Here is a 19,017-nt window from a genome sequence, read left to right as displayed (position 1 = left end):
TATGCAACAATTAAAGTTCATCATTCTTCAGCAATTTAACCATCAGCACAAAAATATACAAGACCTCCTCTGTACTGTGCTGTCAGTTTGTCAGCTAACCCCTGTGCTGCGTGTTACGATGGCAAAAAAGATATCACTTTTCCAGATGGCCGACTTCTCGCTGTGGAGCAAAACTGTTGTGCAAACAGATGTGCAGCAGACTTTCTCAATGGCCTTTCGACCAGCATCCCTTCTAAGTGAGAGGAAAATAAATGCATGCAGACCTAGCCCGTCCTTGCTCCCTGCGGCTGGGTAGCTGAATCAGTTGAGTTAGTGACACGATTATAAGAGAGCGTGTGACATTTGACAAACGTTAACCTTCTCTTTTACTTCAAGGATACTCTCAGGCAGGGCCAAAGTTGTAAGCATGGCACCTGTGTGATAAAAGCTGGTGAGTCACACCAAACCTCCTGCTGTGGTGACACATCCTTCCATGGCATACAGAGGTGACTTGGCTTTTCTTTCTTTAGGGTCTCTTATAACTGTGAGTTGTTCATTTTACCATTATCATTAAAATATGAAATGATAAGGCTGAAGATTTTAAGCCAAACAAGTTAATATATTTAATGTGGCTGATAAAATAAAAAAAAGAAAGAAAATATGACTTATAATACAGTAACACATTATATAGTACTGCACAAAAGACTTGAGCCACCCCTCCTTTCTCAGAATATGCATCCAAGGATCAAAACTTTGTCACTTTTTAAAGTCGTCTTCAGCAATAGTTCTCCAGGCTTTCTGAAGCTCTTTCAAAGTGTTCCTTTGAACATCGGTTGATTTTCTTTTTCACTTATATTCAGTCCAATCTTTGTACCTGATCATTTTCTGGTTGCCACTTAAAAGCAATCTATGAATGATTCATGCATTAAAAAAAGGCAACTAACTCAAGGGATGAACCAATGTTATATCATATAACAGAAAACTTAGCAGAAGAGTGATTTTAAATTGTAGTTCCATTAGATTTGAAATGCCTGATTGGTAATGGTTTTCTTTTTCAGCATGAGAGGAGGACGGCGTTTAATCTCGCTGATCAAATAAAGTTATTTAGATATAATGACGCTATTTTCTCAATTGCTTTTTTGACAGTTTGAGGTGTAAAGTGCAAATGAAACATGTAAGATGTAAAACTACACAAACTGATTTTGCATAGACTTAAACATCACAGATCTGTAATGAGGAGGTGTGGGAAGCCAGATCCGGCTCTCCTCTCTGCTCTCTCCTATCTTGTCCCCTTTGTCTTACTTCTCTCTATCATCTATTCTATCCCTTTGAAGAAGTGAGGCTCCATGAATGTTAAAGAGGTAAGTATTACTTCTCAGTTGCAGTGAATAGATAGAAGAAAATAAACTGTAGAAAACTAAAAATTTTAATATGACAATCTAGATCAGATCTCTAATCTAAGTTGGGAGTTGTGACTGCTTATCCATAACAGGATATGGTGAACTCACTCTGTAGTACAGGGCCCTGATTTGCTCTACCAAGTATACATGAGAGCTGATGTCTGCATCAGGGTGTGAGCAAAAGTAAGAGACAGGGAACTAGTTTGTAAAAGCTCTCCTGAAGGTTTTGCAGGGGAGATCCCCATGGCCTAATGTTTCATTTAGCACTGGTGTGCATAATTAAGGGATTCATGTACCATTTTTGAAGGTTACCCTGCAAGAAATAATTAATGAACATAGCAGCGGAATACCAAGTTCCTGGTTTTGGGGGTAACTGAATGTGGTGTTTTGCAGGAAGGCAATCCAAATCTTATCTGGAGCACTTAAAAAACACAACGTGTTGCAAAATCGTCTGCACAGCGCAGCTTTGAGTCTCTGATTCATCACATTCCAGCAACAGGCTCAAGTATTTCCGGACACCTACAACAAAATATTGCATTACTGGACCAAATTACTTACACACAACTGAGGCAGTAGAATAAATGTGTCTGGCGTTGAAATTATTCATTAAAATGTGTATTGCTTGTAGGTACTTTATTGTGTGGTTACAACAGCTTTCTCCACATTTATTAGGCTGTTCTCAGAGGGATCAGGCTAAATGCTGTAGCCACATCAGTAAGTGCAATGATTATTCTTGTCTGGTCACGCTTGACCAGACATGGTTTCATCTTTGCTGTAAGTGTCACTTTAAATGACTGTCAGTTTGTCGCAGCCCCTGTAGTCCCTCTTTCCACTTTTCCAATTCTTTTCTTTCTACCATACATCCCTGTGTTTACAACAGTCTCCCTCTGAATTCGCTCTTCAGCATCTCATCAGTCATCTATTTATTACCGGCATCTTTTTTTCAATAACATACCTTTAGCAAACAGTGGATTACTTACCTTCTTAGTCTTTATTTCTTGCCTGTTTCTCTTCAGACCTTCATTCCCTTCCTTTGCTTTGTTTCCCCAACTCCATTCTTTTTCCATCCTAGTTGACTTTTTCTCAAAATCCTTAATTACCTATGAGTTTCTGCCTCGCTGCACCTCCTTCGCTTTCTGAGCCTCCTCTCATTTCTCTACTTGCCTCCTTCTCCTCCTCTAACTTCCTTGACCTTGTTCCTCAACCTGTATCATTTTCTATTATCCATTTTGGTTTGTAGCTCTAATGGCCTAAGACTTTTCAGCCATTACAAAGTACTCGAGTACACCATTTTTAAAAGAAAACTCTGAGAAATGCAGTTATGCAAAGTGCAAGCATTTAAGGTCGAGAGTTTCTGAATGTCATTGGGTTTATGGCTGTTGCATGGTCAAATGCAGAGTTAGCTCATTTCTGAGTCCTGCACAAAATTGCGTCTTATGTGTTTGCATAATGCTCTAAGACATTAATTTTTTTTGTTAGAATAACACTGAAATGAAAGCATGTTGCCAGAGTTTGACACAGTGTTCCACAGGAAAGCCAAATAACACGTGTGACCCTTTTGCTTTTTACCCATCATGCTCTGATGCTGTTTGTCTCTAGGTTTTCTTGAATCCACCTCTATCCACCTTCTCTATTTCCTTAACCACCTTGTCATCTCCCTCTGAGGGCAGCCAAAGGGGGGAGGCCCACCAGCTGGCCAGGTCACGGATTTGAAATCACTTGGGTCAACAGCATCTGTGTGCTCCTTGTCTATGTAAAACCAAGGCCAGGATAAGTGCCATGTCCTCGCATAAATACATAGATGCATAAAGGCGTGGACACGTGAAGTGTCCTCAAGGCCTTCTGCTGCATCAGTCAGGTTCCTTGAACGCCCTTGGTTGGTCCCAAGTGGAAAATGGGTATGAACTCAGGTGTTTTTACCTGTATACCCATCTGTGTGTGCAAGAGATTAATTCTGTGTGCTTTGTGTCCTATTTTGCCATCTTGAAATTTGATCATCATAATCTTGCTTTAAGAAATAACACTGATGCAATCACTGATAACGTGCTTCAGCCAGGAGCCAGTCAGCTGCTGCTCCGTACTTCTACAGATAAAACATAAATGTGTTAATAAGAGGGCATTGGATATGATGGTTAGTGAAGCTTGATACATTTGAGCACTATTTGTTTCCACTATTTATGCTAAGCTACCCCAACAGACTTCCTAATAAATGGGCAAGCATGTCTTCATGTAGCTCTGCACCAATTTCCCACTATGTCAAACATATTCATTGCCTCTATTTGGCAGAATAGTAGGAAAGTAGACAGAGAGCAAGAGGGAAATGCTCCAGGGCAGAATAAACACTCAGTCAGTCATCGACTGCATATAAAAGATGGATAACTTTCAAAGATGTGAAAGTGCTTTAAACCTGCATGCTTCTGCACATCCAGCAAGAGGCTACTACAGGCTGGAAACATCTAAAAGAATGGAAGTTAAATGACCCTACTGCTCACTTAATTTATAACCTCAGTTATCATTTAGAGTAAAATCCACAAACGTTGGGTCAGTTTTTTATGTGCAGTCTATACTTAAATATAGTACATAGCTAATTTTATTTTGAAAAGAAAAGAAAATTTATTTTGAAAATATACAGTGTAACTTCCAATGCAGTTCAAAAAAGAAAGCATAACAGTATCTGAGACTTGCCTTGTAATTAACCAACAATACATAACGACTTGTTTTATGTAGTTAAATAGAGATAAAAAATAAAAATAAAATAACAAGACTGTATCAGCCATGTCGACCCAGTAATAATGTGCTTTAATCCACAGAGTAACTTTGTAGGATTAGAGCAGCAGATCATTTTTCATTACTCTCATTTTCCACTTGATGGCACCAGCTCAGAGCAGTAGCTCCCACATGTAATGTTCTGGGCACAGACGTTGCAGCTGCTATAGTCATCGTTACATTAGAACAGGGTTGTGTTTTTATGGTATCATTATAAGATGCGATGTGTCCTCGGGATTTGTAAAAAAAAATCTCTACTTTGATAAGGGCCACTGAATGCTTTTGGAGGCAGATTTATAGGACAGAACAACCCGGCAGGGTAATGTTTGTATTACAGCTGGAGCCTGAAATTGAAAACACTTTTCCCATAGACCTAAATGTAATTTGAACATTATTGTCTAATTCTTGGCAAAAAGGGGAAAAGGTCTCCAGAAATGCCAACCTGTTCTTTTAAGAGAGGACAGTACAACAGTTCTATACGTGTGTGCATTAAATTTGGAAGAGCACAGTATTTATTCATTTAAGTCGGCCGACTTTCTTACTTACATTCTAAAGCAACGCCATAACCTGACACATCAACAGCATTCATGCCTTGTGCTCACTGATGTGGACGCAGCCAGAGAGGCTGAGAAAGATCTCTTTGCACTCATGCAACCTGTAACTAGGGATGTCAGTACAAATTTTAGACCCCGTGAAAAGATGTGACACATGTACCCTCAACTTGAATGCATCGGATGAATGCACACTGGAGAGTCAGCTGTGAAGATGCTTTATTTGATGGGAGAAGAAGAAGCAGCACTCTGAATGTAGAAGTAGTCCTGGTAAAACATGATGTTAGGTTGGGCCAGAGAAGGCAAAACAGGAGAAATTTGACAGCAGCTTTGCTATAAAATAATCACATTTGTAGCATTGTAGCTTACATAGTTTTGCCTCATATCTACTTGCTGGCTTGCTTCCTCCCTCATTTTTGTTCTTGTTTTTTGGCACCACTATAGTTCAGCTTTTAGGTGCAGCTGCAGACCATCGGCAGGACAAAAAGAATCGTCATTCAGAAGTGGACTGCTGTTAAATGTGTGGGATGTGTGATATGCGAAATCAAACTCCTGTGTTTGTGTTTTCCTGCCTTCACCCTTTCTTGTTTGTTTACTGTGATAAACAGCCATAGACCGCGAATCAGGAACACCACCTGTTCAATAACCTTCACTTTTCCTGTCTGGATTGTGTTTATGTCACGACATTTTCGAACAGTGCTGCAGTGACGATCAGCTAAGATTCCCACCTACACTGAGGGGGTAGTGTCTGCAGCAGAAGGAATATAGAGAAAATTGCTGCCATTACTACCAAAAACAGGCAAAGTTGAACTGAATCATACCACACAGGGAAGGCTAATGTGCAAATAAGAACCAGTAACTAATGCAGGACATTAAGCATGGTTTCATATACTTGGCCACCTGATCCAGCTGTCTCTCCACAGTTAGCTGTGGACTGGTGGATTACCACAAAAACATGTAGAGAGTTTGATGAGTCATCCTGTAATGACTGGTAAAAATATATGAAATACAGTGAAGGAGCTGTAGAAAATGTTCCCTGAGCCCTGAGGTTTGAAAAACAGCCGAAGACAAGTGAATCTCTGACAGGAAGAACATCCCAGAGTCAAAAAGACAGAATTTACAAGATTTTGGAGACATGATGAGCTGTTCAGTAGGGTAGGAGTCCTCTTGAGGACAATCTCTGCAACCCCACATATGAAAAAACCTTGAGAAGGGTTGGAAAAAATTGTCACTGAAAATAGAATAAGGATGAAAAATTGCACACTGTGTTTCCTTTTGTCCTGCAGCATCTGCTACATAAATACTGCCTACAAATGCGTAGAAGTCCCCAACCTGTAATTACCACACTTTATGGAAGGTGCCAACACGGGCGTACGGATTAGCACGCACTTTTAAGGAATAAATTATGCATTGCTGCGTCAGAGTCGATTCGCCGGTGTGTGAAAGATATTTTGGAGGCAATAAAGCTTTAATTCCAAAATGAGGTCACAGAATCTGACAGCTCACATAATACACCTCAGCACCGAGACTGGAAACAGAATGAAAGATAGACTGTCTGTCGCTGTCAGTGATAGAGCGTATTTACATTTCAGATCCTCTATGAAGAATACAAAGACACTTTTTTCATATACGCTGCGACTTCAGATTTGTAATTGTGCTTGTCATCACCAACTAAAAAAAGCAGAAAAGTAGAAAATAAAAACCATCCACGCTGACACTTTTTCGCTGCTCTTCTTTCTTCTGTAAGTGGTAGTGTGAGTTGCAGCCTCAGTAACAAAAGATATCACTGTCATGCCGAACTGTCAAAACAATCAAAGACAGAAACGGCTGTGGGTAATGGAAACTTTTCAAACAAACTTTGTACCAACTGTTTGTGTGTATGCATGTATATATATATATATATATGAATGGGAGTCACTATGTTATTGCTGTAAAACATTAAAAGATGATATCACGAGTTTTCCCTCCATTACATTTAGCTGAGAGGATTTTGCATCCACATCACAACATGACACAACCCAGTGGTCTTATAATTAACTCTCGAGGGGTTGATTCTGGGACTTCACTGCTCTTGATGACCCGTAGCGTCATTCATATCATGAACCCAAATGGGAACATACAGAGCCAACCCTAATGCCTCAGCTCAGAGTATCTGCGCATGCTGAACGCTTACGTTATTTAAAATCTGCACATCTAACTGTGTTGAAACTGCATTCATAACGTTGATAGATCAAACACTGCTGGATCTAATGTGATTTTGTCTTGTGCGCTTTGGATCGTGGTTTGAGGAAGGCATCCATCTCAGTCGAGTCGAGCAGCCGCCTCTACGTTTTTCAGTATACCGAAAAAGGTAGAGATGGCTGGTAGAGGTGGTTGTTACATTTACAAAAGTCTAACTTGTAATTTGAATAAAATAATTTCATGTTTCTATGGTGAACGTAATCAAATCATGTAGGATCTGTAAGAAACTCAATAACTTAATTTGTTCTTGTTGAGATAACGTGATACAATCTAGTAAGAGTGGTTAGTTGCTGGACTCATGAAATTCAAAAGATCACATGAGATTTTAAACTGTAAGAAAATCACTGAAGTCAAGACGCAGACAACTACACACACACCAAATGTATGCTATTGGTATTTATTGTGGTTTAACCTGTCAAGGACAAAAACATACAGAAATCATAGCTTTCCTACTTTCATTCAGCCTGGATTGGTGGCATGGTGGTTAGTGCTGTTGCCTCATAGCAAGAAGGTCCTAGATTCAGGCTTACTGGGCTTAAGCCGGGGTCATTTTTTTAGAAGCCCGGGGTCTTTTGGAGTGTAATTTGTTTCATAGTTAGATGCCTTACTGACAACTGTATAAAACAAAAACTGCACACATTATTCGAAGCACATAGCGCACAGTCGTAAATTCTCCCTAATTTTGGTATGATCCGAGCTCAGGCACTAGGCGACTGAGCACAGCACTTAGCATGTGCAGTGTTGCCAACTTAGCGACTTTGTTGCTATATTTAGCGAGTTTTCAGACCCCCTCAGCAACTTTTTTTCTAAAAAGCGACTAAAAAGAGAGAGCTGTCTATTTTTTTTTTATCACTTTCATCAAATTTAAGAGCACATATACAGGGAGTGCAGAATTATTAGGCAAATGAGTATTTTGTCCACATCATCCTCTTCATGCATGTTGTCTTACTCCAAGCTGTGGGCTCGAAAGCCTACTACCAATTAAGCATATTAGGTGATGTGCAACTCTGTAATGAGAAGGGGTGTGGTCTAATGACATCAACACCCTATATCAGGTGTGCATAATTATTAGGCAACTTCCTTTCCTTTGGCAAAATGGGTCAAAAGAAGGACTTGACAGGCTCAGAAAAGTCAAAAATAGTGAGATATCTTGCAGAGGGATGCAGCAGTCTCAAAATTGCAAAGCTTCTGAAGCGTGATCATCGAACAATCAAGCGTTTCATTCAAAATAGTCAACAGGGTCGCAAGAAGCGTGTGGAAAAACCAAGGCGCAAAATAACTGCCCATGAACTGAGAAAAGTCAAGCGTGCAGCTGCCAAAATGCCACTTGCCACCAATGACATGGCCACCTTGTTCACCTGATCTGAACCCCATTGAGAACCTGTGGTCCATCATCAAATGTGAGATTTACAAGGAGGGAAAACAGTACACCTCTCTGAACAGTGTCTGGGAGGCTGTGGTTGCTGCTGCACGCAATGTTGATGGTGAACAGATGAAAACACTGACAGAATCCATGGATGGCAGGCTTTTGAGTGTCCTTGCAAAGAAAGGTGGCTATATTGGTCGCTGATTTGTTTTTGTTTTGTTTTTGAATGTCAGAAATGTATATTTTGTGAATGTGGAGATGTTATATTGGTTTCACTGGTAAAAATAAATAATTGAAATGGGTATATATCTGTTTTTTGTTAAGTTGCCTAATAATTATGCACAGTAATAGTCACCTGCACACACAGATATCCCCCTAAAATAGCTAAAACTAAAAACTACTTCCAAAAACATTCAGCTTTGATATTAATGAGTTTTTTGGGTTCACTGAGAACATGGTTGTTGTTCAATAATAACATTATTCCTCAAAAATACAACTTGCCTAATAATTCTGCACTCCCTGTACACTAAGCTTATTGTTAATTAATAAGAAACTCCAGACGATTCCACTCTGAGCTGAAGAAGCTTCTGATTGGTTAGTAGAGTCCATGTGAGTAAATTGGTGGCACACCTTTGGATGCATATAAGGCAAAACACAGAGCCTGGTTCTTTGACATGGGAAAATCAAGAGATGTCAACCAAAACACCAGAAAAAGAATTGTAGACCTCCATAAGTGTGGCTCAGTTTTGAATACAATTTGGTGCCATTTACAATTAAGAAATACAGATAGTTTCTCTCTTTACTCTTAAAGTTAACAAACATGTTTTTTATATTTATCAATCAAAAAAAAACATTTAGTCTGATTTAATGTTACAATTAAAAAAGTGTTTGTGTTTTTATCTGAAGAGTTTGTAAATATCTGGTTTCAACTGTATATTTGATGATGTTGGTGTTTGGCTTGATTGTCAGCACAGAGAGAAAGGGAGAGAGGAACAGACAGGAAACAAGAGCAGGTGAGACACATGTTAGTCAAATGGTTGTTTGCCAAAACTCATCAGAACATGTATCTCGTACCTAGTGTTTCTTTTTAGATACCATTTGTTACTTTTCAAATTCTATATTTATTAAGTTCTGCAGGCTTGTTTGCACAACAAGGCTAAATAATTATATAAACTTTTCTCAATCTAAATATTGTACTTTGGTAGAATTAAAAAATACCGGTAAGTGTTGGTCAGGTCTATGATGATTTTTAGTGCTACTATCATCTAGTTCTGATTCTGGTTCTGTCTTGGTTACTGTTGTAGTCCTGTTTTAATTCCAGATCAGTTCTGGGTCTGGTTGAATTGGGGTTTAGTCCTCGTGTCTTGATACAGCCCCGACTTTGTTCTGCCTTGCTGCTTAATTAAAACAACTAGTTTAAGGTGTCCTGCATATGTGATATATATATTTTCCTATATGAAGTCATTTTTTTTAACAAAACTCTAAACACAGCCTAATAAATCTTTCATTCATTTCAAAAGCATCAGCTCTAAGAGCCGTGCTTACAGAGTGCTTTGTAGTGAATCAGAAGAGTCGACGCCCATTGAGCGAGAGCCGGCTCCTCACTTAATTTCCTTTCGCTGCTCAGCTCTCACACAGTGGCTCAGCTATGCTCCAATCCCTCCATATTGTGGCCAATCACATGCGAGGATATAGGACAACATCATTATGTGAAAAACAGAGAGGGTGAGAGACGCGACAGTCAAGTGGAGCGTGTGTCTGTCCTCTCAGTAAGTGAGTGAGACAGTAGACAGCGGTGAGGAGGGCTGTGCGAAAGCAACAACACATAAATATGCCTGACACCCGTAAACGAAGCAGCATCTGACTGCAGTTTAAAGACTTTTTTGTCTTGTCTTGGTCTCAATACCCTCTGGTCTTGGTATTGTCTTGGTCTTGGTTTAGGTGGTCTTCACTACAAGTCTAGTAGAGTGTACGAGTACACACATACACACAGAGAAAGTGTCAACCCGACAAAGACAATAACATCATTGCTAACTGAAGTGTTATAGCCATTGAACACGCTCTCACTCAGAGCTAACACACACAATTTCTGTTACAGGTAGCTCGAGTTAGGACCAAAGGTAATCATTTGCATGGGCAGGTGGGCAGTGGATCATTTTGGAGCCTGTCCATTGGAGAGATGAGGGCATGACACGCAACAACATCCTGACAGAATTCGTTTCACCGGGTCAACAGAGAACTGAAAAGCTCTCCCATCCTGGAGTCAGGGTGAGAGGCTGCTAGGTTGGTGCTCTGCATTTCCAGCAGGTGGAATGAGGATTATAAGTGCAGCATTTGACTACTCAAGCAAACTGCGTTTTCTGACCTTTGAGAAACAATTACAGAGAGTCCTGGTGTTGAGTTGAAAGGTTAAACAATATGGAAGAAAAATTGAAAAAGCAAAGAAGACAATGAGCAAAAATGGGTGCCACATGGGTTGCAGTGGTAGGCAACTAATTCTAAAAAGCAGTAGAGACTGATCACAAGAACATTAAAAAGATCACCTGAAAACAATTCATAATAAAGAAATGTCCTTATGACAAGAAAAAAAAGAATGCACAAAAAAGCAAAAGTGAGAAGCAGGAGGAGAAGTCCTGGCTGTTGGAGGCAAAGTATGTTCCCAAAATAGTGTAAAGACAAGTTGTAATATTAAAAAAACAACTTTTGAGAACATCTGTTCCCAATGGATAATCGACATTCTTCTGAATCCTAAATTTCTTGAGTATAAACTCCAAAACAATATGGTTAGAAAAGTTGGAGTCTCATATGTATCTTCTTGTGCTACAAGCCGCAGTCGTCTTACCACAGGAAACCGCACAGGCGTTAATCCAAAGTACCGTATATCATTTGAAAAAGTCTCAGACAGGCTTCCAGCAGTCATGAATGAGTGATGATGATCTCGCAACCACTTTGATCTTTTTGAAGACATTCTCCTTTAGTCAAGACGAATGCATTTCCACACTGTCAACGTTATGACACTTTTCAACTGACAAGAGAAAAGTTTTGTTATGAAGCCAAAATATATTTTCAGTCAGACAACTGACCCTGTTCTAACCACCTTTTGCTTACTCTGTTTGGCATCTTTAGCTTCTCATTCTTGCATGACAACAAAGCCCCAAGGAATAAAACTGGGCTTTGAAGTGATTTAAGGGCAGTGGCTGCTGACTGCATTCATCTCAAGATGTACGATGGCCTAAAAAGCATTTTTTCTCACATAAACTATCAATGAAAGAGAAGTGCAAATCGGGTAGTTACTCAAAATTTCCGCACAAATCACATTAGGAATATCATTATATGAACAATGCAGACCAAATTGCATATGCTTTTATTGAATCCTCCATTAATTATTCCTCTCAAACAGTTTCATCACCAAAATATGATTGTTTAGGAATATCTCCAATGTTTTGTTACGGTTAAGATATCTGCCACCTTTAGATAAGCTACAGAGAACATTTTGCAAGGTTAGAACCCCGAACATTATCCCCGTAGAAGCGTCCAAGACCACACTGCACTATGCACTGGTAAAAATGAAGCATCTCTTAATTACCGATCCATGACTGCAGAATCACTGGTTAAGGAAAGGGATTTGAAAGCCATCACTTTAGACAGCTGAGCAAGGTAATTGAAACTGTGGTGTGGTTACCCAGAATGTATGAAACTTTAAACCGGCTCCGTGGAGATGTGTGAGGTTTTCTCAAATGTGAGCAAAGAGCCAGGGAGCCACAGAGAGCGCGCCTGTGCTGTACAGTTGACTTTCCTTATGAGCTGTAACAAGTAGCCCTGAGCAACTAAGTGTCAGCCCAGCAAGCAAAAGATACAGAGCCACACACAGGGAGTGAGAGAGAGAGGCAAAAAGGGAGCTGAGTCAAGAGAACAAGAAGAGGGGGACACACAAACAGAATTAAAGAGAGACGCACATACAAACAGACTTGAGGGGGCAGATGCATATGTAAAAAAAAACACAGCCAGTGTTGCACAGATTCAAGTCTTCATGCTATGTTTGGCTGTCTGTAATTATGCAAGGCTTCCCGCACGCTGCATGGCTCTGTCATCGCCCCGCACATCTTCACATTTCTTTGTCATTTTGGTATTTTTCCCAAAGCCTTAATCAACGTGGCTCCCTGCTTTAAACGTTTCTAACAATGTTCACGCTTTAGTCGCGTTAGTCATTTCCTCGTTGCTGCTGCATTGTGGCGTTCTCTCCCCCCCACCTCGCCAAAGCCAAGATCATGCAAGACCGATCTTCCTACAGGGACAGAGGGTGGAGAAGAAAAACAAACAAACAGAGAATCTGATGGCAGGGTTAATACGACTGGCAGTGAGCTGCAGTATCTCTGACTTTGTATTCTGCTGCTGTCAAATGCTGCTGCTTTAATTGGAACTGAAATAAGCCAAACACAGCAGCCGGCTCTTCTCAATCTGACCCCAAAACAGCAGACACTCACTCTCTCAGCCTGTACACGTAGCCGCCCCCACACTCCTGCACTCACGCGCTCCAGAAGAGGCGGAGAAGTCAAGAAAGATGGAAACGAAGAGAGAAAGTTGGAAAAAACTCAAACGTATTGCAGGATTTACCAGCTGATAAGATGATGGCTACATTTGATGGCTACATTCGTTACCTTCACTCAACTCACTGCTAGCTCTCCGTGTTTTAGATGACTGCTCCAATAGTATTGGCCCGACTTCGACTTATATAACGGCATGTTCCATCCATTCATCCATCCATTTTCTAAAGCATCAAGTATTAAAGTGTTCTGAGCCCCAATCAACAACTATGAGAGGGGGTGGCATCCATTTATTTTCTAAAACAATGATAATTATGTGCTTGAAAGCCTTGGCAATATTGTTTCCCATTTAGCAATCACAAAGACAGTTGGCCTGAATTGATTTAAAGTCTGGTGAATTGGATTGGATTGTTCATTGTGTCACAGAGGGAGCGACAGGCCAACTAATGGCAACGCTGAGTGTAATAAATGAATTCAGCTGTTCACAGGTGCCAAATGTATTGTCAGGTGTGGCTGATTAAAAGGTGGGACCTGCATGGGAAATCAGAGCAACGGCACTTTGTAAATCTAAATGTAAATCTAATCTGACGTACCATTAAAAACAGATAGTGCTCTGAGTGAAAAATGTGTGGGATACACGTGACAGATGGTTTATTATGAGCCTGCAGTCTCTCAGAACTCTTGATTAGTTGATTTTTTTGCTTCTTTACTGAAGTTACTGATTTCTAATGTTCATGCAGACGTTTTTATTGCGTACTTGTGCTGGTGTAGCAGGGAAGAGTAGATGTGAAAGCAATTGTAATGTCATTCTAGGAAATGTCTTTTCAATAATGCTTTGAGTGTGGTATTTGTACTGCTAAATACCAAGTTATAGTTAACTTACTTGCTAACTGTTAAAAATAAAACCACTAGAAATGCATGGAATGGTTTAGGAACCTGCTGAGTCCGCCTCCACATACTTTGGCCTTTCTATTTACCAAGCAGACCTTTTTCCTTGACTATTTGAGCCAGTATGGATGACCCGTAGCTTTTGTGACTTCCTTGTTGGCTTTTGAAACTTGTTGCAGTGGGTTGTAGTTGCTGCTTTAGACCATTGTTTGGTGGAGACCCTCATGAAGTCTAATGCAAGAACTTAGGCACAGAGTCAGGTTGAGCGCCTGAATGTTCATCTGGCTCATAATCAATTCCAATTCACAAGTTATTGTAATGTATGAAATCCAGAAAGAAAGTGAATGTTCCAGGAGTGATGACAGCCGTCTGTGATTTCGTACCTCTAATCTTATCACTTATCTAATCTTATCTAATCTAATCACTGATGGGGACGACAAGGAGTACAGAGGTCTGACCCAAGACTTTGTGGACTGGTGCCAGCTGAACTACCTCCAGATCAACGCCAGTAAAACCAAGGAACTGGTGGTAGACTTCCGCAGGCACAAGCATTCTCCACTGCAACCACTGAACATCCAGGGTATGGACATTGAGGCTGTGGACAGCTACAGGTACCTTGGTGTTCATCTGAACAATAGACTGGACTGGACTCATAACTCAGACGCCCTCTACAGGAAAGGGCAGAGCAGGCTGTACCTGCTGCGGAGACTCAGGTCGTTTGGAGTGGAGGGCCCACTCCTGAAGACCTTCTATGACTCTGTTGTGGCTTCTGCTATCTTTTATGGTGTGGTCTGCTGGGGCGGCAGCATCTCTGCTGGGGACAGGAAGAGACTGAACAGGGTGATCCGAAGGGCCAGCTCTGTTCTAGGATGCCCTCTGGACCCAGTGGAGGTGGTGAGTGACAGGAGAACGGCGGCTAAGCTGTCATCCCTGATGGACAACATCTCCCACCCCATGCAGCAGACTGTGACAGCACTGAGCAGCTCCTTCAGTGGGAGACTGCGGCACCCACGGTGTGGGACGGAGAGATTTCGCAGGTCTTTCCTCCCCACTGCTGTCAGACTCCATAATAAAGACTTTAACTGATCAAGCACACACATCCATACATATGCAATAATACTAAGTGCAATAATCCTTTCTGTCATCGTTGTATTTGTACTCAGTTGTATATAGTATTTGTATTCTATTTTTATCTTATTGTGTATTTATTTTATTTTATTCTACTGTATATAGTATTTTATTTTATTCTATTCTGTACAGTTGTGTACTGTATTTATTCTTATTGTATTCTAATTTTTGCCTCATAACTTTTGCACTGTCCACTTCCTGCTGTGACAAAACAAATTTCCCATGTGTGGGACTAATAAAGGTTATCTTATCTTAAACTGAGTGACTCGAAACACTGACAGAACTAGAAACACAATAAGGTAAAACGATAAAATCAAAGCAGAAACCAAACCTCTGCGTTATACAAACACGAGACCACGAAAGAGACATACTCCAAGACACAAGTACAAACTCTTACAACTGTGTTTTGTCTTGATCAGTTTCTTTAGCTGTTAAAATGAGACATTTTTCCACACTTTTGGGCTTTGATAACATATGTTTTTTGTTTTTTTTTTAACTTGCACAAAGTTGATTGTGTTTACTTTTCTTTGTTTTCTTTATTGAACATAAATGGAAATAACTAATATTGTGAAGAATACTGAAAAAATATGTTTTTAAGTGTACAAAATTACTTTTTTGTTTTAACACAAATGTTAGTAATAAACAGTGATAGAATTAGTGTTTATGGAAATATTGATTTGTTTAAGTTGAATTTTAATTATCTTTTAAAGTACAAATAGGAATATGGCTATGTCTCTAAATGTGACATTAAATGATGACGTGAAGCAAAAACACTTATTTATGATCATGATTATTTTTAATACTTTTGTTTTTCTATAACTTACACATTTTGGACAAATGTGAAGGACACATTTAATCGCTGTATTCGTTAAATACCTTTTAAGATCAAAGGAAAAGATGATAAATGTATGATATGGTACATTTCATTGGTAGTTAAAAAGATAATTAACATTATATGCGCACACTTATTTTCACTTCATTTAATTACAACCTTGATATGCTGAAATTGGTGGTCTCAGAAAATCATTAGTGAGAGAAAAGAAAAAAAGGGGAAAAAAGAAAACTGGGTGTTTTTGACCCCTGACTTGTGTAGCGAGCGAAAGCCACCGAGTAACCGCTAAGGGCCTCTATACTACTTGTGCAAACTTTCAGGCCCAAAGCTCTCACAAGAACGAGCCCAGAATAAACAGGACAAGAGGGTCAATATCAGTCAGATATGTTAAAATTTATTATTTTAAAAGAACACAAAGGGTTTGCAAAAGGCCTAAAACATCAAAATGGTAAAAAGGTCACTAACGACCACAAGATAGTGTTATTGGTGCAACCTGCCAGCAATGCAACTATCACCTGAGGGCTTGCTCTCCCTTGGCGGTCCCAGATGCTCGTTGCTTTAAAAGAAACAAATCCACCCCAAATAAATACGAGCCCAACAGAACACTTATCGCATGCACTAAGTGCTAGTTCAGGCAATAATCGGTGGCACTAAAAATCACTCTTAATAAAAACTTATTCACTGCAAATCCACACAGAGCACCTCTAAAGATCCTAATTCCCCTAAGGTAAGAGTCCCACTCAGGGATTGCACATTGCCCGACTAATATTGCACCAGCCCAGTAGAAATAAAAACAAACCCGGCATAAAAAAAAAAAAACAGTTTTAAAAGGTGACCCTACCAAAACCAAAAACACAACAACAAGGAGAAGGAGGAAAAAAAAAAAAAAAAAAAAAGCGACAAATTCACATGTGCAGCCTGCCCTGCAGGAGGCAATACAATATAAATTAGATTATAGTGCATCAATATACTTTTTTTTAAATGTCAAATATATTAAGTTAACATACCTCCAGCAGACAACTGTGTTTGCTGCACACCTGGCTTATCTTGGCTTATCTTGTGAAAATCACTACTAAAACATAAAATACAATAAACATCAAATACATTTCAACAAATTAAAAAAAAAAACACTAAAAGAAAAACAGCCTGTACCTCGAACCTCTGCTGTAGAGGTTTACAACAACTGTTTGTGTAGCAGACAATTAAAACTTCTCAGGCTCTTCACCTACTCACACAACCATTGTTCACAGCCGCTCGTCAGTGGAAATGAAGAGCACCTGCTGCTACTTCCTCTTTTATACCCTCCATTGGGTCCCCTGGGTCCTAAAGGCTTCCCCATTACACTTGTAAACTGACTTGTTTTTTAAATGTATTCATTCAGTCAACTGTAATTTGCACTTTAGTCTTTAAAAAGAGCAGTTTTAACTAATCACTATAGGAGACAGGTTAGCTGTTGTGGAGAAGGAACATAAAAGCTTCAGATGAGGCTGATAAATGGTGGCAATTGAGTGGAAAAGTCACTGCTCCTGCAATACTGAGGAGCTGTAGTGGTGGGATATCAGTTCACCAGGAGACTAATATACAAAGAGACTGCGGAGATTGGCAGGATTCAATTATGATTGCATTGTCTTTACTTGTTGTTGAATGTATTGAATTGCTCTGTCGGTTAGACGAGTCTCTCTTTAAATTAAATCTGAGGAAGTAAGACATTTAGATTAAATCTGAGATATTCTTTCTGTTTCCAGTTTCCAGTTTTTGCTAACATTAGTAATAAGAACCTCTGCAGTCAGGCAGTGATGTCAAAATGAACTTTTCTGGCCTTTTCCTTATTTTTTCTTTACTTAAGGATTAGCAGTAAAGTAAATGAGATGTATCAAATACATTTTTATGCTGTACGTTTTGTACTGAGGCAAGTGTTTAGGTGAAGAAATAAGAGAATACATGAGGATACAACTGTTTTTGTGGCTGATGCTGTACTTATGCACACCGGCATATAATGAGGCATGGCAGGTAGTTGGGTACATACAGCAAAATAAAATTCTGTCCGGGCAGCTTCATCTAGAGGAAAAAAAGTGGACATAATGTGGATACTAGAAGAATCCGAAATGAATAGGATTCATCCTCTGGGACCAGACTCACATCCCTAAAGCCACGCTGCCGCAAAGCAAGTCATGAAGGTCAAGTAGAAGTCAGAAGCTGGAGATTTACCAGCAACTTCAAGGATGCCAGGACAGAACTCCCAGCTAGTCAGCAGGAAGTCACACAATATGAGTGTGAAGTAAGAGTGGCTAGCAAAAAAGCTACTTACTGGAAGAATAACCGGTAACATATGGGAAGAACCCCTCCAGCTGACAATCAGGTCCCAGAGAGCGGGCTGTTCCCTGGTGGTTTACTGACTGACTGACTGGAAATAAGGCACTTTGGAGAGCTGATTTAAAACAGCATCCATCAGAGAGACACACAAAAACACACACAAACCCTCTTACACTGTATCTGTGATAAAGCCTCCACCATTGCTGGCTCATTTGCTGATCCAGCCAGAGCAATTATGGATGTGTCCAATCGCCATGAATTTCCTTAAGGTTAATTAATTTTGTGCAGTAAGTCTTGACTCTATCAATCCATCAGGTTTTATGTGCTGCCTTTGCCCACCTCTCCATCTCCTATCATTTCTCCTTTAAAGGACATGTATAGATTCTAGCTTCTTCTTTTTTTTAAACCTTTTATCCAGTCGTCATGAGAGCTTGTCTCTATTTTTCTTTTATATTGCTTTTAATCAGCTCCTGAATACAAATTTAATCTGACCTTTCATAGTGGAAATAAAAATCCAGCTTCCGTAATATAAACTCCTTAATGTGACAATTAAAGACATGAAACGGTCATACATCAGAACTGAACTGCTGCACAAACAGGATCTAATATTTGATAATTAGTATCGAACAGATGATCTAGTGATGTTTTTAATCCCTTATCTTATAGTCCCTCTGACAATTTAAGCATGGTGTGGCATTGAAGAGGGATAGGGCAGCGAATTAGTGGCAAAGCACGGTAGATTTCCCCGTTAGAGCAGAGCGCTGGCTGGAGAGTGAGATTTAGATAGATGGAGTAAGAGATCGTTCCACCTCAGGAGGCCTGCAGTTTAATTGAGTTTATGAAGCAGTGGATGGAGCAGATTGATGGGGGACATCTATCTAAGAGACCTCTGATCCCTCACTTTCCATCCTTCACCTGATCTTTTTTTGCTAACTTTCCCTTTTCTAGCACTATTCATCTCATTTACTGTCCTGCCTTTTTTTAGTGCAGATTTTGAAGTTTTGTGTGT

This window comes from Astatotilapia calliptera, chromosome 4 (genome assembly GCF_964374335.1).
Source record: "Astatotilapia calliptera chromosome 4, fAstCal68.1, whole genome shotgun sequence".
NCBI classification, from domain to species: Eukaryota; Metazoa; Chordata; class Actinopteri; order Cichliformes; family Cichlidae; genus Astatotilapia; species Astatotilapia calliptera.
The sequence above is the reverse complement of the archived record's forward strand: the minus strand, read 5'-3'. Positions refer to the sequence as shown.